Below are 26,013 nucleotides of genomic sequence, written 5' to 3' on the forward strand. Positions count from 1 at the left end.
CGCGGCCGCTCAGGCGCGCAGCCTACGGGGAACACTGGATAAGATGATCTGCTGCCATTTCCTATATTGCCTGCAGAATCAAAGATAAACAATTACTTATCTCATCTGCAGTAGAAGTTAGTTAGGCACTAAGTAAAGTAGTTCACTTCACCCCATAGTTCCCTTACCTGAATAGATTAAGGGATGGCTGGCGGCTGCTCCCTCTGTCAATCTTCCAACACCATACTGGAGGGTTTCCCAAGGTGCCTTCTTTATAGTAGTGGTAGTGCAGGGAAGACATCACTGCTAGGTCCCACTCCAACATAGGTGTTCTCCATCTGTAGGATTAATCAAAAGGATCACAGGCAACTAGATTGAAAGAAAAATCATGCATATTCATTAATATTATAACTTTAGAAAGACTGAGGACAGACTACTACCACCATGACACATCAAAGAATCCCACATACTATTGCAAACACTAGCAGCAGTAAAATATTCTGAGCAATGGCGAGCATGGAATTTGAAAACCAAAGTTATGAGATCCTCAGGTCTGGAAAAAAATCTGTACTCTGTATTCAACAAGGTTAAGTGTTTTAGTTGCACATAACACTGGCCTGAATGATGATGTTGACATTGAGGAATGACGTTCTTACTTATGAGTGGTTGGGTCAGTGGACTGTGTGAGCTATTGCTCAAGTAATAGAAGATCCCACAGTGAGTTGGTGTTGCATTTAATCATGTCTGACCAACCATCTGTACAATCTACTTGGTGTAAATGAAGACAGACATCCAAATAAATCACACCACTGGGAGTAATGGGTGGGGTTTGATGAATGGATGAGAAAGAACATTTGGGGAAAGGTGTGAGAAAGACATACACAACACAAGAACAATATTCATCAGGGTGATGAGCAGTACATCATCATCATTCTCAACCTGTTGTTGAAGGAAACGAGGAATTATTGTGGCACAATTCATTTAAATGCATTGCTAGTAGTCCTCCTGCCCAGAGACCCCAGTTATTAGCTATTTAAATGCTCTGTTTTCTAGGTTTGAAAAATCAAATGATGGAGGAGTGAATTGAACTCACCCAGTTTTGAAAATATGATTGTTAAAAGAAAAATGATAGTGTAATGCCAAATCGGGTGGTGCATCTGCATTCTCCTTGGAATTGTCAGTCACCCTTGTGTGCCTGTCTTAAATGGTCTGGTATGAGTGTTGAGCTCAGCTTTCGCCTTTTGTTCATGCAGGAGAGGAGAAGGTCTGCGGATTGTAAAACAGAAACTGTATTGTAGAGTCAAAGAGTAGGATAAAAGGAAGGTAAGTTTCCTGAGGAGTGTACCAAGTAGACTCAGAGGCAGAGTAAAAAACTAGGCCTGGGCGGATTTCGCAGAGTTTTAATCCATGGAACTCCGTGAAGTGAGAGAACAACTCTGCTGTACTTCTCACAGAGTTCCAACAGGGGTAGAGCATATTAAATTGTGATGCTCGCAATGATTTAAAGCGCCGAGAGTGAATAGCACATTGCATCACACCAAAGAGTGCAGCTACTTTCTGCAGTTCGAGTAGACATTCTACTCAAGAGGCAGCTTCCTCAACATGAGTGACAGATTCCTTCATTCGAGCAGTCGCGACCTGCTGCAACTGCCTGCATTGAGATATCTCGCCGAGAGTTTGTTTCTTGCCTTGCAAGCGCTTGCCAACTTTCAATTGGTGAGCTACGTGAGTGAAAAAACTCTGTTCTGCGAAGTCGGAAAAGCTCTGTGAACTCTGCCAGCAGAGTGAAATTCTTTGCCCACCCCTACAAAAACAACTTGGAGTTTAATTTTTGCCATTAATGCAACACACACACTCAGCAGCATTTCCCAAATACATACACCTCTCTCAATTCCACATAGCTGAGTACTAGGTCACTAAGTCATGGTTTCCCTTGGAAGTTAATAACTTCCTTCTTCGAGCTGTTTATGTGGGAGTCCCTACCTAAGCCCTTCCATCCTCCTCCTGACTCTGAGTAACTCTAACCCAGACCCGACCTGAGCAAGGTAGACGTGTAGTGCACTGCTGTGGAAGAACAAGTAGAGAAACAGAACTGCAGTATTTTGTATAGATTTGTGTTTGTTAACTAGAGTGACCAGTCTGGTCTCTGAAGCACATGAAAAAAAGAGAGGACTCTGCAGGTAAAGTTTTGCTAAGTAGGGTTGTAAAGGCCAATGACCTAAAGGAAAAATGATCACCCATCATGCAACAAGCATTGCAATTTATCAAAATTAAGTTTACTAATAATTGAAACCCCTCACTATCTGCCACCTAAATCATCACTCCCAATCACTGTCTCGTTGTTGCAATAGTTGTAGTTACCTCTTCCATTCCATGCATAGGTAGATTAGGTATAGAATTGTATCTTTGACGCAGTCAACACATTGGAATTTGATAATGGTACTCTTGTAAATCAATGTTCTTCTGTGGCAGCCCTGATAAGTGATGCAAAAAAGGATAGGCAAGTGAGGGAGGCAGGCATTGTCTCCAATATCATGAAGGAATGGTGAAGGCTTCTTCACTAAACACTGGTCCAACTCCAATCCGGCCATATATGTGGCAATAAAATGGCAGCATAAATCAGACACAAACTTAATGTTCCACTAGCTTCTTTTTTCTGCAAAGACAGTAAACCAATGAAAAATAATTTAAAAAGTTCCTTCGTGGCACTGGCATACTCAGTCCAGAAAGTAGAGTTAATCTGCAGACTCAGGTGGTTCACCCAGACGTTGGTCAGCTAACAAACTTGATTCTGACCAATTGTCCTCCTCCTCCTGTGCTGTTTCAGGATCTGTGTCATTAGGTGTTGGTTTATTTTTATCATGGTCAATCTCTCTACATTTAGAGACAAGAGACTGGTCTTTTTACTTTAACAAATGTGCCAGCTGCACTGAACACATGCTCAGCAGACTCACTGCCTACAAGACAAGCCAGACACTTTATTGTCAGCCTGCTGAGCTCTGGCGATTCGGCGGGTCTTCCCATACCAATACACCAATGGATTTCGATCCACAAAGACCTCTTTTAAATCATCCAGATACTTCTGGAACATTCTCTGAATGGTCAATTGCTTGACTTCTTTTGCGTTTGCCTCTAGACTGCCACTTGAAACCAAGCCATTGCAGAGGTTGGGTCTGATTCTTCAGTTGCTGTTGCTGTTTTTGCTGGTGCTTTTGTTGCTGGTGTTGGCTGCTGTAAGGCAAGACTGCCCTCTCTGTAAGTTGAAAGTGGCACCACAGAACTGAAGAGTGGAACTCTAAGTTCTAGCCAATTTTCCTCCAGATATCTAGCTTGCTCAACAATTTACCTCTTGTATATGGAAACATCCTCTTTAGAAAAAGGACTGAAAGTGAGTAGAATCTTTTTGTATCAAGTATCAAGTATGTGTGGCATAGATGTAATCGTTGGATGGGATGATATAAGTTTGTAGCCTTATATTACAGGCTAATTGAAAGATTAAGCTTTTCAACCATGGCATGCACTTCAGGGTTTTCATTCACACCTGCGAGTGCAAAACTTTCAGATACCTTCTTTAGCTGGTCCTGTTGCAGATGCAACAATAGGATAGCTTGGCCCATTGCACTACCCTCCTTATTAACTTCCTGTAGGAAAACCTCAAAAGGGAGTAGTATCTTTGTCAGAAATTTGGCTAGGTCCCATTTTTTTGTATCCATGGCCATAGCTTTGCCCTATTGCATCCCCTCCTTTTTGAATGACATGGTAATGTATCTGTCTGTACTGCACTGGAACAGCGACTCTTGCAAAATCGATCCAATTAATAACCTTCCATTTTGTGCTTTTGGCTGCCACGAATTCCACTCTTTCACAAAAGAAATCATGAGGAGGTCTAGCGTAAATATTTGTGTTAGCTTCCCATTGTACAAAGGTGCTATTGGGTGGCTGTGGTCTTAGGGTCCCTCCTGCCTAAACATGCCCATAATAGTAGCCTGTTTTTTTCTTTTCTGGGTCCACTGACCCGGGCGACTTTCGAGAATTAGGTGGTGGTAGACTCAAAGTGTGTTTTGTGGGGCAGTCACTGTATGCTATGGTGTCTCCAAAGGACTGAGACTTCTTTTGCCTTTGTGAGATCACTGAGCCTTGTAATTCTGGAGCACTGTTAGGGACAGGGCTGCTTTGCATGAGGAAGATGTCATCCTCTTCTTCCTCATCACCTCCCACCGTGATTGGACTTGTAGATCTTCTCACCTTCACCACAAACACCACATTCAGCAGGTGTTCCTCCCACCGGATTGCTGGATGTTTTTTCCTATGGGTTATTTGCCCTCTAGTACCTTTATGTGAACCAAGCTTATCTCAACGAAAACGTGTGTGTCAAATGGAGCATATTGCAACAGTCTCTTCCTGTTTGCTAACCGTAAAAAAAATTGGGGAGAAGTACTCTCTTACTGGACTTCTGCTAATGTCTGAAAAAGAACTGGAGGTAGGTGGGAGTGTTGTTGATTTCCTCAGTGTAGTTCATACATCTACTGAGGTAAGGTTTGTTGCAGGTGTCGGCTAGGGCTTTGCAAATATGAGATCTGGCTGTGCTACCTGTACCACAACCCTCTGAGCAGGTTGAATAGTAATGTCAGACTCCTCTGTACCACCTTCCACAATGACTAGCTCATCATCGCCAACCTATTCATCATTTCCCTTCATAATACTAAGGGTTTCCAGATCATTTCTATTCCCTTATCTCTCCTGGCATCTCCTGGACCCTGCAGGAATCCATCCCATGTCCCTATCATCACCATCATCATCATCATCATCCTCATCATCATCAGATGTTGTGCTTGGAGAAGATGGTAGAGTTGCACCTTTCCTTTTGAAAAGAGATCTCAGAGATAATGATTCTAAAAGAGGAGGTTTTTGCTTGGTAGGAAGCTTGACCTCCTGTTCTGCTCCAATTTTAAGAAGATGTACTATTACTTGCTAAAGCAGCAATCCACTTTTCTCTGCTTCTTGAAACGATTAGGTGCTACTTTCAGAAAGGGACAAATGAAATTGAGCATCACTGCTCATCAGCGTCGCCATGATTACGGTAGCTGCCTCACTGACGGACAAGGTCTTGGGCTTAGGTTGGGGTGGTGCTGTTGATGTGGGAGTGCTGCTCTGAGGTTCCTCCCCCGAGGCAGGTCCGACCGGCACACATCTGCCGAAAAAGGTTGTGTTTGGCAGACCACTGGTAGAAAGCTGCTTCTTCTCACTGACCACTTTCTTGGGAGCAACATTATTTTGGGACACCGTAAAGCTCTCAACTGGCAGTGGCACTAAGCTGCACAAGCGTAAGAAATAAGAGGACTGACATCACTTTACAGGCCTTCTGTTTGGCAGTACTGCGGGGATATCTCATCTTCCTTTGAGCACCTAAAGGAAACAGGCAAGAAAAACATACAGTGAAACATAGCAATGTTGCAGTTTGAATTCGTACAGCCAAAGACAATAATACTGTGGTTGGCTACGTAGATAGTCATAATAACTCAACCAATTTAAAGTCAAACCACACCACCATACCATAAAAATATATTTCACAATATACAGATATAGCTCTTTGATTTATGTCCATCTATTCTTAAGGAGACACCTGTGGCACTCAGGGAAGTGCATGGGTAAATGGAATAATCTTTAAAAAAAATGAAAGATTTGTGTGCCTAAGGCAGGCAATATGGTCCAGGGGGAATAGAATAATCATTAAAAAAATGAATGATGCTTATGTGTCAGCAGTGCACTGCAGCCAGGGTGTCTAGGAGAAATAGGAATTATACCTAAATAACAGAATACTGTTGTACAGCAGTGTGCGTACGGTGGATGAATGGATGGATGAGGCCAAATGCAAAAAGAATTAAAAAATAATGTTTTTTTAATAAAACTAAAATAACAAAATGTGAAATAAAAATAAAAAAATAAAAAAACAAATTAACAAAAAATGTAATACAAAGTTAAAAAAATGATATCAATAATTGCTGATGTTTGTATGAGAGGAAGATAAGAAACCTATTGTGAGGTAAGGAGGTGCATGATAAAAAATGAAATAATATGCATGTAATAGCACTGATCATAAAAATCATATGCTTAATATACTCATACTACAATGATCCTCAAGCATAATTTTAAACTAATATCATATCCATCTTTACAAGCCTATGGCAAAGGGACACTGGCTTGATGCATATATGGCCACTAGTCACATGGTCAAACAACAACAGCAAGGAAGGAGGAATGGGGAACAAAGAAAACATGCAAGCCAATGGAAACAAACTACACAAAATGGCCATGTGACATGGTGAACAAAGACAATCGGTGGCCTATGACAAACACATTCACTGGCAAGACAAAGGAGGCACGGTAAAACTAAAGAAAACACTACCATTAATTTGGAAATTAACTGAGATATAATAATGTACAAGTCACCACACATCCTCCCATGACATCAAATATTACCCCACGTATACACTTTTTATACAAGGAAAAAAAATTAAATTCAAAAAGAAATCCCCAAATTTTTAATCTAATCCAATGCCACATAAGTCCTAAATTATGTTTTAAAAAAACATACACCAAAGAAACAGTTGTTTCATGGACCCATGACTAGTACTGGCCTGGGCCTACTGACTGGATGGCCATTGTCAGACTGGGTCACACAGTAAAAAAAATGAATATTGTACTGAACTGTGCAGCAATGTTTCTTTACAAAAGAAAAACAATTAAATACACAAATAAACAGTGACCCCTACTGAAACTGCAGGCAACCTACCACAATACATTTTAATAATCAAATAAAAGTAGAAAACATATTGGTGCATACCCTCTAACAATCACACGACACCTTTATACAAGAGTTTTTGGACTTACTAGTAAAATCTCAAAAACAATGTCTTAAAACCAATGGAATATTTGCAGCAGACAAAGAGAGTGATCCTTCCAACTCCAAATCCAAATAAAAAGTGACCAGGAGATGGATAAAGCACTGGGAGGAGCCTTCTGGGTAGGAACAGGAAGTTGGAGTATCTGGGGTATTTCCTTTTTGTTATAAAAATGTTTTTAAAAAGGCTTCTCGCTCTAGAAAAAAATTAAACAAATTGGCTGTTTTTCACTACCAAGACATGTAAAGCATACATGCACAAGTTCTTCCCTTTGCTTGCATAGCACCCTGCCCTCTGGGTTGCTAAAGACCATTATTAGGGGTGATTTATATGTAATAAAAGGGGGAGTTCAGGGCTTGGCAAGTATGTTTGCATTCCAAGTCACAGTGACAGAGAACTGAACGCCCAGGCCCTGCCATGGTAGACCTGAAACATGTTTAAGGGGCTACTTACATGGGCGTCACAATCAGTGCTGCGGTCCCACTAGTAGCATTTAAATTACAGGCCTGGGCACCTGCACATTACTAGGGACTTATAAGTAAATTAAATATGTCAATTGGATACTATCCTATGATACCATGTTTTTGGGGGGAGAGCAAGCACTTTAGCATGGATTAGCATCACTAAAGTGAGCAGAGTCCTAGATCCAGCAAAAATGGGTACAGAAAATGGAGGGAGCTAGACAAAATAAATTGGACGAACACCCTCCCACGCTGTCTGGTCCAACGTGGCCTACAGCTGAAAGTTGGGAGAGCTACCCCACCCCTTGGGAGCGCTCTTAACTAAAGCAGAAGAATCTGAAGAGACCATCGGCATTGGCATGGTCTGCTCATGGGCGATGCTTCACTGTAAAGTCCTTTCCCCAGCAGGGAGATGGACCACTTCAAGAGTTTTGGATTACCCCCATCTTTGTAACGAGGCATCTGAGAACCAGGAAGTGAGCCCAAACAGCTATGGTCTCAACTTTTTAGGGGCCCAGACCACAGCAATAGCTTCTCTTTCAATGGCACTCTTTCTCTGTTCATGTGAAAGTAGCCTCCTGCTAAGGAACAATACTGTCTGGTTTAGGCTCTCCTCATTCAGCTGCTCTAATACTGCCCCTGTGCCATGTTCTGAAGTGTCCGTCTACACGATGAACTCCTTGGAGAAATCAGGGACCCTGAGCACTGGTGCTGTGCACATGGCTTCCTTGAGGGTATTAAAGGCTTTCTGACAAGCCTCTGTCCAATTCACCATCCTAGGCTGCTTCTTAGAAGTCTGCTTAGTTAAGGGGGTGCAATGGTGCCATATCACTTAACAAATCAGTGGTAATTGCCAGTGAGGCCTAGGAAGGCCTTCACTTCTGTTTGGATTTTAGTTGGTTCCCAGACTATGATGGTTTACATTTTGGCCTGGACAGGTTGCAGCATGCTCCACCTGGCACTTACTGGCCTTTTTTGTCAGACCAGCCTGTTGCAGGGCCTGAAGCACCTCCTTAAGTTGGCCCAGGTGTTCCTTCCAGCTAGAACTGTAGATGGTGATGCCGTCCAAGTAGGCAGTAAGACGCCTAATTGCCAGCCAGAACCCTGTTAACCAACAGATGGAAAGTAGCGGGGGCATTATTAAATCCACAGGGCATAAGTCACAATCGGTAATGTCCCGCTGGGTTTGAAAATGGGCACCTCTCTTAGCCCCCTCAGTCAAGGCAATATGCCAGTACCCTGCTGTCAAATCAAAGGCACTGAGAAACCTGGCAGGTCCCAACCAGTCAATAAGCTCATCACCTCGGAGGATGGGGAGTACATCAGTTTTAGTGACAGAATTGAGTCCTCTGTAGTCCAGACAGACCGGAGCTCTGGCTCGTGCCTAGCTGTCCCACCTTTGGTACCAGGACTACGGGGTACAACCAGGGACTGTCAAAGCACTCAATCACCTCTAAGGATAACATCTTGGAGACATCCTCCTTGACGCTGACTCACATCTGGCCTGAAAATCTGTAAAGATTGTTCTTGACAGGAATTCTGTCTCATGTGTCAGTCTCATGGACGCACAGATGTGTGAGTCAAAGGGTGAGTGAAAAAAAGGGAGCGCACTGCTCCAGAAACTGGTAATTGTCCCTTGCTGCTCGAGGGTCAGGGAGACGGAGAGTCTGACACCCTCCAATGACCCATAGTATTCCTGTGCAAAGAGGAGGTCAGGGAGAGGTGGACTCTCCTCATACACTCCCTCATCTGTCACTAAGAGCATGCTCACTTTGGAGATCTCAAAATGAGAATTAATCCTGTTCCCATGGAGCCCCCTCAGAGGGGTCCTATGATTCTGGAGGTCCACCAGGTAAGTGGCCTCCCCCTTCTTCTACTTGATATCATATGGGCCAGTCTACTGGTCCTAGAGGGCCCGGGTATCCATTGGCTCCATTATCTTTACCTTTTGGCAAGATTGAAATTCCACCAGTGTGAACCTCTGGTTGTACCAAAGTTCCATCACCTCTTAGCAAGCCTCGAGGATACTTTTAGCCCACTTCAAGAAGCTGTGCATCTGGTTCCAGGAGGGAAGAATGAAGCTGGTCGCACTCTGACAAGGCTTAGAGGTCCCCTCACATAGAGGAGTTCAAAGGGGCCCAACCCTACTCCTTTCTGTTGTACCTTCCTGTAGATGAAGAGAAGTCATGGCAAGAGGATATCCCACATACACCTCATGGGCTCTGGTACACCTATAATCATGCCTTTCAAAGTCATGTTGAATCACTCAACCAAACCATTAGTTTGGGGGTGATTGCAGGTGGGGAATGTTTAAGTAGCACCACATTCCTCCCACAGGTTTTTCATGTATGCATACATGATGTTTGTGCTTCTGTCAGACACAACCTCCTTGGGGAAGCCCACATAGGTGAAGACCCCCATCAGAGCTCTGGCTACCTTGGGTGCAGTCACTGTCCTCAGAGGTATGGCCTCTAGGTAGCGAGTGGCATGGTCCATGAATAAACATGTTGCCTTAGGAGGTCTTGAGGTCCAGAGGTCCAACGATGTTGATATGTACCCTCTCAAAGGGGTGCCAATGTCGGGGAGAGGAATCAGGGAATCCTTGACCTTCCGCCATGATTTCCCACTGGCCTGGCTAGTGGGGTAGGATCTGCAGAATGTATCTGAGGCTGTCTTCATCGGGGCCAATAAAAGTGGGAGACACGCTTGGAGAAGGTCTTATCATGCCCCAAATGTCCTGCCAGTGGGATGTCCTGAGACAGTCTCAGTGGGAAGGCCCAGTAACACTGGGGGGCCACCAGCCACATGCTGCCTCAGCCCCATCAACCATAGACTCACTATAAAGGAGATTGGTCTCTCAGTAGATCAGGTGATCCCTAGAGGCTTCAACTAAAGCATGGGCTGAGGCTTTGTGGCTTAGATTCTCAAGAGTGGGACACTCTTTCTGCACTTGGCAGATTCCTCCACTGGTGGGCCCACCTTCAACCTTCCAGCTGGCATGCTCAAGTAGTTCACCTAGGGTGGTATTGTCCTCCCTGGTTGTCACGGGGGCTCCTCCTCCTGGACCCTGTCAACCTCCATGGTGGGAACTCCAGGGACTAGTTTCCACGCCAATTGCCACTCTCCTTGACAGTTGTCTGGGCCATTGTTCCATGCTTCAGACTACCCTGACTCGCTACTAGGGCAGCCATGTCTTGAATGGTCATGCAGACCCACTCAGGCAATCCCATAATGTTCAAGTGAGACCTTAGCTGCACCTCCCTCCTGCTAGTATTCTCTAAGTTGATACCTAACAGGCAATATACAGGCATGGCAGGACTCACAGCTACTTTCAGAGAACCAGACACCCCCACTTAAAGGGGAACCAGAGCCATCTGTAGATGGCTCTCTTGATTGTCAGAGACTATGACTTGGTTGAATTGTATTTAGAAGGAACTGCTCTGCTGACACCTGATGATACTTAACAGTTGTCATGCTTGGATTCTGTGTCACGGAGAGACTACACCTGTTGCCCGTTAAGGGTGACCCACTGCCTACTACTTTGAAGCATTGGAAGGCATTTGGCCCCTAGGCACCATTTATCTATCCCCTAGGGTAACCAGTGTCATCTCTGACTAATCCCCAAAACTGACTGGGACTAGCTCCTCCCTGAACACTACACTCACCATTCCTGGTGTCGGCTCCCAAGGGGTGGCTTGTACTCCCTTGGAACATTTAGAGTCATTCTTTATGTGCCAATATTTGTAGCACTCAGTACATTGGTGTAGAAACCTCTCTGTCTTTTGGTCAAACAAACCTTTTCTTTTGTTTGGATCAGACTGGGACTGTTCAGCACTTTCCTCTTGGGAATTTGTTGGGGGGCCTTTTTGAGAATTCCTAAAACTTTTTTCCCCCCTCTTTCTTCTGTTGGGGTCCCTGACCTCCTTTGTGAGTGTCCTCCCCAGAAATCCAGGGGGTTTCACTCATCTACTGCAGGTAGCTCCTCCAGTGCATCATTTCTTTTGGAGCAAGACTCTGCCAGGCCCTCAGGACTATTTGGGACTCCACCTACATCGTGGCTCCTTGGGCAGGTACCCCCATTTCCTCGCAGAAGCTTTTCAACTGAGCCACTGCATAGCTTTACAGCTTGGCCAATTCAAACTCCCTGGCTCCACTTACAGAAGAAGCCAGAGACATGATGTAGAGGATGAATCAAAATGCAAAGCAGGGAAAAATTAAGAAGCATCGGATTGGTCTTAGATGTGGAAGGGTAGTGCTCACAAAGATATCGTATGACACTGCACAAACACGAGTCCTATCCTCACCACTGATCACCAATTTTAGCAATTAGGCCTCTACTTGGCAGAGCTATGCACCCTGTCCAGTAGGGACCGCACTCCTAGTCATGGTAAGTCACCACACACTCCAAAATGATCCTGTGCTCACCCTCTAGTAACTTGGCATGGAGCAGGCAGGCTTAACTTGGAAGGCAATGTGTAAAGTATTTCTGCAATAACTCACACAACGACACAGTAAATACTCCACAAAAAGACTCCACAGTGGTTTAGAAAAATAGAGACTATTTATCTGAGTATAAGAGGACCAAAGGGATCAAAATCCATCCAGTAGAAGTCGATATATTGAATTTTGCAGAAATAAATGCAATGAAACGCTTAGAAGCAAGTACCGCAAAAAAAGTTACTTCAGGTCGCGCGGGACTGGTGCAAATCCAAAGTTCGGGCTGACCACGATGGAAAGAGGGCTAGCTACAGGGACACACTTGGGCCCGCTGAACACAGTATCTTGGATCCTGAGGCACAGTGCGTGTGGCGAAACCTTTGCACCATCTGGTGTCGATCACGAGAGGCTGTGTGGTGAGGCTTTGAGAGGCTCCATGTCATCCAGCATTAGTTCCTAGAACTGTCTTGACCACGGTGAGGCTTTGTAAGGCATAGCATTGCTTTACGTTAGATTTGGCAGAACCTCAGCTGCAGAACCCACTTCTGAGGCCCAGAACTTACTTGAAGGGGGCACCTAAGGCAAGTGTAGAACTCACAGAAGGCAGAGTCCAGCAGCATCAGCAAAACTTCAGGAAGTCTTTTGTGTCCCTGAGACTTTAGAAACAGGAAGCAAGCTAAGAAGGCCTTGGAAATCAGTTTGGAGGGAAGGTAGAGTCAGGGAGCAGAAGGCATAAGGGCAACAAACAGAAAGCAGTCCTTCCAGAAAAGCAGTCCAGCTGAGTCCCTTGGGAAGCAACACAGTCCAAAACAGATGTTCAGTTCAAGATCCAAAAGTGTCAAATTTGGGAGGGTCAGAGACTAAGTACTTATACCAAATGTGCCTTTCAAGGCATTCTTGTCTATCATTTGTGTGGGCTCAAGTCATTACTCCTTGATGTCCTGGTGTGAGCCCCCTTTTCTCCTGTCTGGCCAGGCCGGCCATCGGAATGCAGATTTATGCAAAGGGTTGTTCAGCCACCCCTGGCCTTCCTTTGTTCATGGCTGTTGGGGAGGAATGCAGGAATGGGATCTGTTACCCCATCCAGATGAGTATTGGAGACAGGCTGGAGGTCATATAGAGCACAGTTAAGACCAGAAAAATACCCCCTGTCTGAAACTGCCATTTCTACGCTAGCAATGTTAAATCCAACCTTACCAGCAAAGCACATTTGTCACTATTTTTCCACCCATACCAAACATGATAAAGCTACTCCCTTGGGATGAAGAATTACCACTTAGAAGCCTGTAAGGGAATTCCCAATGCTTGTCTATGGGGGGAGTAGGCCTCAGTGTAGTAATTTTCACTTTCAGGACATGTAAAGCATACAAGCACATGTCCTTCCCTTTGCTTACATAGCACCCTGCCTTCTGGGTTACCAAGGGCTGTCCTTAGGGGTGACTTTTATGTAATAAAGGGGGGAGTTCATGTTTGGCAAGTAGTTCTACCTGCCAAGTTACAGTGATAGCAAACTGCACGCGCAGTCCCTGCCATGGTAGGCCTGAGGCATAGTTAGGGGGCTACATATGTGGGCGACACAATCAATGCTGCCGGCCCACTAGTTGCATTTCATTTACAGGCCCTGGGCAACTGTAGAGCATGTTATTAGGGACTTATCAGTAATTTAAATATGCCCATTGGGTACGACCCAATGTTACAATGTTTTAGGGGAGAGAGCACAAGCACTTTAGCACTGATTAGCTGGTACACCGCTTTACTGGGGACTTATAGGTAAATGAAATGTGACAATTGGGTGTTAGCCAATTTTACCATTTTTAAAGGAGACAGCTCAAGCCAATTTTACCATGTTTAAGGGACAGAGCACAAGCACTTTACCCTGGTTAGTTGTAAAGTGTTAAGAGTCCCTGTTCCAAGGCCATATAAAGGTTTTGGGGTGACCCTGCAGGGAGGCCCAGGTCAGATAGATAAATGGGTAGATGGATGGATGGATGGATGGATGGATGGATGGATGGATAGCATCCTGCTCTGCTCAAGAATCCATCTCTGGTGAAGCAGGCATTTACTCCACTCTCAATAATGGCAATAACAATTTCTTATTACTATCAATATTTCTATTTATTTATCCATCTATCTAAAATGTGCAGTAAATCAAGATAGGATACACTTATTTAATTATCATGGAAAAGGCGTTTACAGCTATATTATGTTGCTCATATAACAAAAGCAAGTGGCCCTGTCTGACACAGGTTGGACGCATGCACATAAACTCTTTGATTGTACTTCAAGCAGGCATTCCTTTCGAGCAGTACTCTACAAACAGAATACTCCTGGCTGCCAGCATCAAAGGCAGGAAAGGTTCAAAGGAAGGGGTGGTCGGTAGTTCCTTTCAGCCGCCGATTGCACGAGGTGGCCGTTTTCGGTAATCTGAAAACTCAGCAGGGACCGACCATGTTTCCGAGTACAGAGCCCCTCGGAATAAAGACACCTCCGTCTGTCTTGAGTCCACTTTGTAGCAGTCGAGTGGGAAATAATGATACCAGCAGGAGAGAGATAAAAAATAAATGAAGCGTAAAATGTTTTTCAGAATACAAAATCAATGCCAAGCTTCTTTTAATGTGCAGACATGTTGCCTCTCCCTGTGTGCAGTCCTAGGGTGCATGTTGTATTGGCAAAAAAACGTAGAGGCAACACCTTGCTCTTGGAGATGGCAATCCTGGTTCGATCTCTGCTGAATGTTTCTAAAAGTTATAGGAAAATATCAATATAAACTGATTTCTGCAATATGACAGTTGTCTGGCAGCACGATGAAGAATACATGACTTGTTCCCTGTGTTCTTGACTTTGCCACTCTTCTGCGTGTCAACAAAAGTTAGAGTGTGTGGAGAGAGCGCCAGGTTCATATATGGCAGGCTCCTCACTGTCCCCTGACAGCACCCGGAGGGGTCCTGTAGAACACCAAAGGCATGGCGGGAAAATATGACATGTGACACTGGGGCAAGATCTGAACTCGTACAAATGAAAGCTGTCAGCCAGCTCCTCAAAGGCTGCCAGGGTTTTTATCACTGCCTGGTTGGCTGGTTTGATACAGAAGCTTCCTGTATTATTCAGCTGCTCTGATTCTCCTTTTTTATGACAACCCCACCCCAGAGACCTTCCATCTCTTTGCAGTTTGGGAGAATGTCTAGCGTTGAATGATATTTCAATATAAAGTAACAACCCACAGAGTAAACAGAAAATGCACTTGTTTCTTGATGCATGTAGAAATAATCACGGATTCGCTTGGGCCCTTCCTTGCATAGTGTTTATTTTCTAATCGAATGCTGCATTTTGATTCGCATTTTCCATATCGTTTTCTACATTGTATTAGACAAAAAAAAGATACACAGCAATTGATATTTTTTTAGAAAAAGAATGCTCAATATTTGCAGTTAATTGTGATGACACAAAAGAGCAGCTGCACTTACTATTACTCTTTTCCTGAAATTGTGGGGCATATTATCAAGCAGGGCGTTAAAAATGATCACTGATTTAGCAGCAGAAAACTGCAGCTAAAGCGGCGATAATGGGCTTGATAATACGGCATTGTGAATTCCAATAGAAACCCATGTTCTGGTGTGAACATGGTCTTCTATTGGAATTTTCTAGGGCTTATTATGAAGCTCTTTATCGCCGCTTTAGCGGCAGATTTCTGGCGCTAAAGCGGCGATAATTTTAACACCCTGCTTGATAATATGCCCCTTTGTTTTAAGAATTCTTGGAAAAATGTCTATTGTACACAGAGGTGCAATGGGGTACGAACTTGTACCAGGAATTGTAAAGTAAACTACGTTTTAGGGAAAATATGGACAAAAGCACCCGGGAAGCCGATGAATCCATGTTTTTTGTGTGAGCTTATGCTTAAATGTTTCCCTTGAGAAAGGAGCAGAATTTCATGCTTCAATATTCAATGATGACAATAAGCACTCACAAATATAGCTCTGTTTTTCACCATTTCAGTAGAAATAGTTAATGAAATCACAAAGATTTCTCTAACAGTTTTATCTGCGCACTTCACTCTTGTAGGTCTACTGATCTACAGGCCTCCGGGCACAGGGGCCCTTTTAATCAGGATTGGGGTGACGTGATTACCACCAGGGCAGTCAGATTTGCACACTTTATGGTCCTGGGTGATCTAAATATTCCTTTGGATCAGGCAGATAATAAAGATACTCAAGCTCTGCTTGATGGGATGCAGCTGGCCCAGATTAACCAACGTGTCAGCCTCTCTACTCATGAAGGGAGACATATCCTTGATCCCATTTGTACTAATTTTTCGATTCAGTTAAAGAACCCTATTCCGGTCACCTGGTCGGACCATCTTATATCCTATTTCTCTTGGGAAGTGTCTAAGGCTGAGCCTTTGACACACCCGAGCTATAAATCAGCCTTTGGCAAAATTGACTCCTCTGCACTTAATCTGGCCTTGGCCGCCTCTAAACCTAATTTGGTAGGCGAGCTTGAGGACCAAGTTGCGGGCTTTTCTAGCTGGGTCTCAAATGCAGTTGCGGCAGTGGACCCCCTCGCTCCACCAGGCTAGCTAGAGAATCTTCATCTAAACCCTGGTTTAATCCCTCGCTCAAAGGCCTGAAGCATGATTGTGAAATTCTTGAACGGACGTGGAGGAGGGGTGGCTACCTTCCACTGGACAAGAGCAAGCTCAGAGATAAGCAGAAGTTATATTATGCAGCCATCAAAACAGCGAAAAGGCAATTCTACTCAGCCCATATTGAAGCTGCTAATAATAACTAGGGAAATGTATACGATTGTCCAGAGCTTTATGTCTCCCACTGCCCAAGCTAGTGTGATGCCATCCTTGTGGTGTAATACTCTTTCTCACTCCTTAAGAGATAAGATTTTAGCTATTCAATCAACCTTCACCCCAAGCAGTACTTATCCAGAGGCTGCCCTGGTGTGCTCCTTGGGAGCCACTGAATGTGCATTGTCCGAATTTAGGCCAGTTGACCGGTTAGAATGTTTTAAAATTCTCAAAGGCTTAAAATCAGGTTCCCTTTAGACCCCTGTTCAGCTAGGACGGTGGCAGCAGTAGCAGAGGCTGTTAATGTAGAAGTTAACGCCATCATTAATCTTTCCCTCCGGAAAGCGGTGGTCCCTTTGGCCGGGAAGGAAGCTAAGATCCGGCACCTTTCGAAAAAACAGTCACTAGACCCCCTTTGCCCAGGGAATTATAGGCCCATTTCCCTTCTCCCATCCGTGGCTAAGGTGCGTGAGAAGGTTGTAAATAATCAGCTTACTGAGTTTGTGGAGAAGAAAGCACTTTTACATCCAGCGCAATACTGATTTCGCTCATCGCACAGCACTGAAACAATTCTGGTTGAGGTGGCAGGGGCTATACGGGACTGTCTGGACTTTGGCGGGAGGGCGACGCTAATTCTGCTCGACCTCTTGGCAGCGTTTGACACGGTCCTGCACCCATTGCTTCTGTCTCGGCTGGCCAGGATTGGCTTGTCGGGTGCTGTGTGGGGCTGGATTTGCTCTTTTTTGGAAGGGTGCTCCGAGCAGATCTGGATTGCACCATCTTCATCCCTTCCTCAGCCGGTTACAACGGGCGTCCCACAGGGTTCCTCCCTTAGTCCCCTCCTGTTTACCATCTATATGACTCCTCTGATTTATTTAGCAGAGGAGTTAGGAGCTAAGGTGATGACCTATGCGGATGATACGCAGCTGCTTATTACCTGGGCTAAAGGGAAGGACTCTGTATCTCAGGCCCAACATTGTCTCGCATCAACTTTTGAATGGTTGGCGGATGCACAACATAAGTGCAATGAAGGTAAATCAGAGATTCTGTTGTTTAGTACATTTCCCTCAAATTTCTGAGAGCAGCTTTGGCCTCCCGAGTACCCCTGCCCGTCCTCCATTGGGAATACAGCAAAAAATCTTGGTGTCTGATTTGACGAAGATCTCTCCTTTGCAGTACAAATTAAGAAGTTGGCCGGTGGCTGCTTTGGCCTGCTCAAATCATTCAGAAGATTATTTCCCCTTCTCCCAGCTGCAGCTAGACAAACCATCATATGTGCACTGATTTTGCAGGACTGGATTATGTTAGTGCCCTCTTTGCTGGCATCCCGGGCTACCTGTTAAAGAAGTTACAGGTGGTCCAGAACACTACAGCCAGACTGTCATCAAGACTATCTGGCAAAGACAGTGTTCATAACCAGCTGCGTTTATATCTCTGGCTGCCTGGAGCCGCCAGGGTGAAATTTAAAATATTGATCATGGCACATCACCCGCTGCATGGAAGTGGCCACTCTATCTGCAGAGGGGTATTGTCTCTTATGTTCCTGCAGGTCCTTTGCGCTCCTCGTCCCTCCACCTTGCTCAAGTACCTCGCTTTAAGCATCAGAGGATGGGAGGCAGTTCTTTCTCAGTTAAAGCAACGGCTGCATGGAATCCCCTTCCTTTGGTCCTGCGTTCTATCCAGGATCTAGTGGCTTTAATAAAAAAATTTAAAACATACTTATACATCTGATTCAAACTGTTATACCTCGATGGTTCCATGCCGGGACACTCACGAGTAGCCGCGCGCGTAATAAATTCATATAACATAAAATTACACATATTCAGGTGGTGAGAAATTTCCTGTAAAGTTTACATTTGAGCCATTATGTAAAAATCGGTACTGCATAACTATAAAAACATGGCCCCCAGCATAATGCCAAAAAATCCCTAACTACAATTCAGGGCTGAGGACTGTGTGGAACATAAACAAAAAGGTGGATAGTAGGGTAAGAGCAAGGTTCTGGGTCCCTCGCCCCACTCACCTTCCCTCTTCTATCTCACCGAAATCCGAAATACAGGAGCTTTTGTGCCACACGGACAAGAAAAATAGTGGTAACACCTTTTTGGTAATTGAGGGGAATTTTAGCAAGAACCTCGTTAAAATTATCGCTGTTTTAGTGGCAGGAAACTGCCGCTAAAACGGCAATAATTTTAACGAGGTTCTTGCTAATATGCCCCTCAGTTCCTTATTTTCACAGTGATCATCTGTTTCCATTTTTATTGATTTCGAATGTTTTTTTTGTATATCCATCTGCTTCATTATTTTAAACAGGATCTTATGCTGTCAGACACTCTTCCCTTCTATTATTCCATCCCTGTTAACTCTCTTTCCACTTCATGTTTTCCTCCAAATAGTTCCAGTTGTAAATGAGCTGTATTAAGATGCATATCTGCGGATTTGAGCTTCAGTGGGTTTCTATGATAAACCATCGAATTCAGTGGAATGGAGTTCCATGGGGGAAGAGGAACCAGGGAAGCCTTAAGGGATGAATCTTCTGATTGAAATGTAATTCTGTTTGGTGGGATGGAACTAGTGATTTCATCCTGAAAACATGCCTCTCTCCTGGTCTGATCCCACACGGTCCAGTTGCCCCCTAAATGGACTTGCAGATCATACGAAGGAGCTGCACCATTTACTCTGCTTCTAAAGATCCTCTGTACATTTAAGTGCACATGATTGAACCCACCCTGGTTGTGAGGCGTAGATGCCTTGGATCTTCCCAACATACATGTGAGGCTGAGCAGGATAGTGGTCAGGTTATGATCAAGCTGGAGTGATTATCTGGTTGAATTGTGTCTGGACTGCAGGTGACTGGGATTGTGGTTCGAGTTTGGTGTGTGCTTCTGATGGATGAGGTTTTTGGCGGTGCCTTAGTTGTGGGTCTGTGGGGATTCGTCACGGGTCGGCTAGTGGTGATAACATTCTTGCTTGATGGGATGATGTAGGAAGGGCATGGATGAGATGTGGTTAGGAAGGGGCAAGCATTCATCTTAGCCTGGTGGGTCGCTGGGGGAGAGTTTGTGCAGGTAGTTTCAGAGGGTATGCACGTTGTGATAAGTGAGGGTAGAAAGAGCTCTTGGATGCTCAAGACTAGTGACCTAACTGAGGTCTATTGGGGTTTCTTCATCTTTCCAGTTTATTTTCCCCACTAAGATCTCTCCTTCAATTCTTCCCCTCCGCTCCACTCATCTTTGTCTTTCCTCTCCACTTCAGTCCCCTATCTATTTCTCTTTATAACCCAAGTTCCCCTCACTCACTATTCTGTGCTCTCCTCTCATTACTCCTCACCTTTTTAAATTTTCCTCCTCCATTTTGCTCTTCTTCCCTACTTCTTCCAATTTCACCTCTATTTTCTTTCCATTCCATTCTTTCTGCTTTCTAATCTGTCTACCTTCTTTTATCTTTCAAAGTCTTTCTCTTTTCCCTCTCATTTCCTTTTCCTCCACCACTTCTTCTATTCCCTCTTCTCTTTAGCCCATGACTCCTATCTTTCTCTTTCACTTACCTCCCTTTGCTCCACCATTATCCGCCCTTTGCTTCTCTCGTCAGCTTATTTCTGCCTTCTTTCTCCTGCTAGTCTTAGGTTTTTGCTCAGACTATGCTCTCTGAGTTCTGGTCTGTCAGTCAGATCATATGTCCTAAACATATTTCTCACAATCAGGTTGGTAAGTCTCTCACATCCAGGAAAGAATAGCATCCTTCCATGACTATGCTGTGGCCCTCTCCGATTCGGGAAAGAAATTCCATTCAACAACACTCTATAGGTCCAATCATTAAACCTCCCCCTCTATAGCTGGTGTACCTTGATACTGACAGATACATTGATATGCAGAAATACAGGACAGCTGCAAGCTTGTTGAGCAGGGTGGTGTGTAATAACCATCTGACTTGTATGGGTGTTAGATGTTCAGCATGAGAATGTTACAGTAAGGCTCTCCGTCAGTTGTTTGCAACTTGTCTGCAAGTAGCACATTTGGTGCAGCAGCTGTTTCATCTTTAATAATTAACTTCAACGTAGCCTGTGTTGGATTTATTTCTTGAAGGATTCTTCACAGCAGAATTTTAGCAACAATTATACCCACAAAGGGACATGTTCTATTCAACATCAACCTTTGTCAATTTAATTTAAGTTAATTGGTATCCGAGAAGCATTTTCTCTCAGCATGGGCGTAACTGGCGAAATTCTCACTAGTATAATTAGCGCCAACTTACTCATAATTATGGGTAGCACTGTGAAAAGCGTAATGCAGTATTTATTGCTATTTTTTGTGCAAAATGCCCCCTAATTTTGCACTAAAAGTTAGCACTTAACTGCTACAGGACATGAACTGCAGTAACGTGAAAGGGATATCCATTTCCTCCAAGTGAAAGAAAAGATGTAGAGCTGTCGGTTGGGACTAGGGACCTGATCGTAGGGATGGCAGGGGGGTTGGGAGGCATCCAAATGAACACAAGTTAAGGCCCTCACACACCCAGATGGGTGTCATGTTTCATTGTTGGGATGCTCTTGGTTGGGCCGGGTCTGCAATGAGGGGGCTCTTTATTGGAGATCTTCTGTTATTAACCGTAAGCTTGAGTGCAAGTGAGGATGTAAGTAGAGGATGGCGTACTAGGTGAATTAAAATAGCCTAAGGGGTATTGAGAACTGTTTGGAAAAAGTGGTCCCCTTGACAAGGATAAAAACATGGGAGCTATCACAGAAGTCAATGTGCCTGGAGAGTTTCAAAATGAGTGACATAGGGTCAACATGATTCATGTCTTATGATCCAGGAGGATCTTAGACATGTATTCAGGACTGAGTGTTAACGCCTGCCCTACAACTGATTGGGAGCAAAGAGTGTGCAGTGAATATGCCCAATATAAAGTGTGTCAACTGTACCTGCTGTGGTACAGGACAATCAAGTTCTGACATGTAAAGGAGAGAAAGAAAAAATACTGCTTTTCACAAGTGTCACTACTGGCTTGATGGGTGGACACTCCTTAGGTATATATATGATATGTCAGTAAAATAAAAACATGCTGAGGGCATATTGTTGCCCAATGTTGAAAATGTGAACATAGAAAAACATACACAATAGGCAGGTGACCACACGTGAAGAGTTTAAGAGTACATAATGACTGTAACATTAAACACCAAAATACTCGCTCAGGCATCATATTATGTGATACTATTGACAATAGGTATCTTACCCTATTTGATTAGTAACAATGCCCCTTAGGTGGGCCAGAGAACTTGGCTTAGCTGCAGAAGTAAACTGGTAAAAGATGCAGATACAAGTTAGGAATTAAAATGCAGGACACAATTACCAATAGCATGCAAGAAACTGAATCAGAAAAGCACTCACATGGATCAATGCGGTACCTATTCAAGGACCTACCCTGCTCTGTCATCCTGAATGTGAAGAATGTGGATGGGTGGGGGGTTAAGTAGGTATCATGAAGCGTAATTGGTTCCCGCTGTAGAAGCACAATAGATTGCAGGTGCGGGGGCAGAACCGGCTGCCACAATTGAGGCAGCCACCAAAATGGAAATTTCATTGGTTCCCACTGTGGAAACATATTTGGTTGCAGGTGCAGAGGCCAGAGGAGGCTAGACCGGCTCCCTCAACCAAGGCACCCTTGTAGAGTGTTATTGGTTGTCATGGCGATCCTGTGCATCCTCGCATTGGATTGTCTTGTAAATAAAATGTGCTTTGGAGAGTCCGGTGAGCTTCACCTACAACGTTTGTCAGGGGCCTGGCCTGGTGAGAGTGCAATCTGTCCTTGTCAATGGCACTTATAGAATCATACAGGCACTAGCTATGTAATTATCAAGGACGTCCTTTCTCCATCACTCTGCAAACGCGCATCCTGGCATAGCAGTATTGGGGCGATGAAGTGTCCATGGCTATTGAGGGTATTTAGGGGCCATGTATTCCTCTTGTTACCTCCAGCAAGTTCCACACAGTCAGTTTGCTAAGAGGTCTTCGGAGGCAGCACTCCCTTTCTGCACCACTCTGCAAACACTAGTGGTGGGCAAATAAAGTTGTCTTGGATGCTAAAGGACCTTGTGGACCAAGACGCCCTCCTGGTACTTTCAATAAGTCCTACTCAGCGGGATTTAGGAGAGCTTGTCAGAGGCCCGCCCCTTTTTCACATCATTCTGCCAAGACCACTGCTACTTAAAAAACATTGGAAATTCACTGAAAAACTAAGGTTACAGGTAAGTTATAGTTACGAATTAGCATTTAAAAAACCTTAGAAATGCACTGAAAAAAACAAACGTTATAGGGCTGTTATAGTTAGAAAATAGGATTAAAAAAACCTTTGATGGAGCGTGGCCAAGCAGCAGACCATGATGGGAGCCTAACTCGTCTGCTCCGCAACCCGTATCTCCTCTACCACTATCCGTGGACACAATCCGAGGTCCATAAGAAGTAAACCGTGGCGGAAGGTGTGAGGAGTCACAGTCGAGGACTCACGAGATTCAACTTTCGTGTTTACTGCTATTACGAGCCTCGCTATGATTGGGCTTGTGGCAACTCTGAAGCCGGGGCCTAGAGTATTGTGAGTGGCAGGCGGAGGGGCTGGGGAAGGTGGATTGGCACTGCGGCAAGTCCCTGGGTCAAATTTGCGGCACTTTAAGAATCCTTTGCAGAGCGGGGTGATGCCCAGCAGCCCTACCCGATGACAAAACAGCAGGGGGAGGGGCCCGAAATTTGCTGAAACGTGGTGCAGGAAGAAGGGGCCTGTGCAACATCGAGGCGGCGCAGGAACTGCCATAATGCGCATGAAGAGACGTGAGGAGGAAGGGGCCTAACAGTGGTGGAAGTTATCGGGAGTAATCGTTGCCCCCCCTTGGAGCCCCCTCCCCCTTCTTGCCCACGCTACCACTCCGGTGATCGGAGAGTGGAGGGGATGGACTGAGGTGGAAGTACCCCTTCTGGCCTGACACAACTGCATACTAAAACTGGGGTACTCTGCAGTAGTTAAAACAGGGTTGACTGCAAAGGACTCCCAGAGCCACATACCTGGTGCTGCACGACCTCTCACGAGTGTACCAAGCCAGTGGCTGCTCGTGTGCGTAAACAAGAAGAGCGCCCGCCATCTTGGGACCCGCTCGCCCGACGGGCGAGAAAGTTAAACAAGTTGAAATCCCTGCAACAAGCCTGGTTGGAGATGTCTTGCAGATCCAGAGCGAAATCCAAGACCTCCAGTTCTTCCGTAAACTCACTGAATTCGAACTGGATGACTTTTTGAAGTGCCAGAGAAATCGGAGGGGCAGACCCGTATCTATTTGTAGAGGACCTCATATTTAAACACCTGCAGCCCAAAGGCCTCCGTACATTTTTTGTCATCGAGAGGGCACATAGGGTTCCTCGGTGGGGGGGCCGCCCTAGGCCAGGGGCCCCTGCACCCAATGTTGGCAAGAGTTCTGAACTTCAGGGACAGGGATGTGATCCTTCAAACTGCCAGAACAGCACCTCCACTCCACTTTGACAACGTCGCTATCACCTTCTTCCCAGACTTTACGAAATGGTGCAGAAGCAGAGACAATCCTTTTGGGTGATAAAGAAGAAGCTCAGGGAGAGGGGGCCTAAATATGCAATGCTCTTTCCGGCGCTCCTTCGTGTGGAATCTGAGGGGCGAGCCTGGTTCTTCAAGCATCCAGAGGCTGCAACTGACTGGCTCGAGAGCCAGATAAACTGACCCACTGACAACCACAGCGGCGACGATGACCCGGCCTCCCAATCACGGGGCTGAGGGGACATGGTGTACTAACAGACACTCAAGGACACACATGACGCTGAGGGACTAATATTAAGGAATTGGGGGCTGATGGTGGTTATTGATCATTTGGGAGGCCTCCTCTGGAGCCAGCCACCTGACACTTTTTGAAAATGACTCCTCCCCTTCTTTCAGGGACAATACTATGACAATTTAAAAAGGGGAGAAATAGGGGAACGGGACAATCAATTCCACATTTATCTACCTTCAGTTATTCCCCAGGGCGACAGGCACTATGCAAGTTGCCAATGGGCAGTTTCACGACCGAAGTGCTGGGAAGCAGGGAGGGGGGGTTGTTGGGTGGGGGAATGTTGTTTGTTTAAAGTTTTGGTTTTAACATCGACAGTACATGTTGACCTTGCTGTAGAGGACATTGACACCTATCTTAGACGTCATGTGTGCGTAGTGGGACAAGAATGCTAAAATATTAAGTTGGAATGTTAACGGACTTGGGGACAAGATTAAATGTAGTGTTGTTTTCCAACATGTTAGGAGACACGCCCCCGATATTGTCATGCTCCAAGAAACGCACCTCGTTGGGAACTCGTGTAAGGCAATGCACAGATGGGGTTACACAATGATTGCACACTCGTGCTTCACATCTAGTTCGCAAGGTGTGGGATTTATGATGAAAACATCCTTCCCTCTCTCACGGTGAACTCCACTTGGTCTGATGATCGGGGCAGATTTATTGGGGTCACGGGCACATGGGAGGGACAGACTATTACGCTTATGTCAAGCTATGTATCACCGGCCCTGCAAACCACCACATTTAAAACCCTAGCTCTATTCTATTAGCACTACTGGATGGGTTGCTATTGCTTGGAGGTGACTTTAATTCCGTAGTCTCAGTCACATTAGATCGACATCCCCCCCACCCAGGAATTAGGATAGTCGCCACGCTGGTTGCTGGATTTTTTGGAGGCCATGGGGCTGGTTGATGGTTGGAGAGCATACAACCCAGATAAAGTACAACATACATTCCACTCCGGCACGCACAATAGTATCTCTCGACTGGACTACATTATAGTTCATGCACCACAGATCACAAACATCCATGAAATCAGGCATTTAGCCAGGGGTATCTCAGACTACTCCCCATTATAGGTGCATTTAGTCCTTAACAGAACAAAGGTGGGAAGAATTTCCCCCATCAACCCGTGGTGTTTGCTAGACCCAAAAATTCCTAAAGATCTGATCGAATCAATAGGGGATTATTTCCAAAAGAATGTGGGGATGGTGAATTATCCTCACATTTTGTGGGATGCCTCTAAACAGTAATCAGGGGACAAGCCCTATCATTCATTTCTGGAATGAAAAAGGACAGGCAAAAAGATATCTCAGACATGGAGGTGGAGATTAATCAAATAGTACTAGAACTAGAAGTGGATGTCACATCTGAGGCGCTCCACACACTCCTCCTTAAACAGGATACCTATAGAGAGCTAGTGACCGATAAGGTCAACACACTGGGGAGGGACAAGATGGGCAGAATCTATGATCTGGGCGACAAGGCTGGGAAGCTGATAGCCTGGCTGGATAATAAAGAGTGGGCTAGCAGACTGGTCCCTTGGCTTAAAAACGCCGAGATGACCGTCATAACGGACACGCAGGACATTGTCAACCAGTT

Source organism: Lissotriton helveticus, chromosome 12 (assembly GCF_964261635.1).
Source record: "Lissotriton helveticus chromosome 12, aLisHel1.1, whole genome shotgun sequence".
Classification (NCBI taxonomy): Eukaryota; Metazoa; Chordata; class Amphibia; order Caudata; family Salamandridae; genus Lissotriton; species Lissotriton helveticus.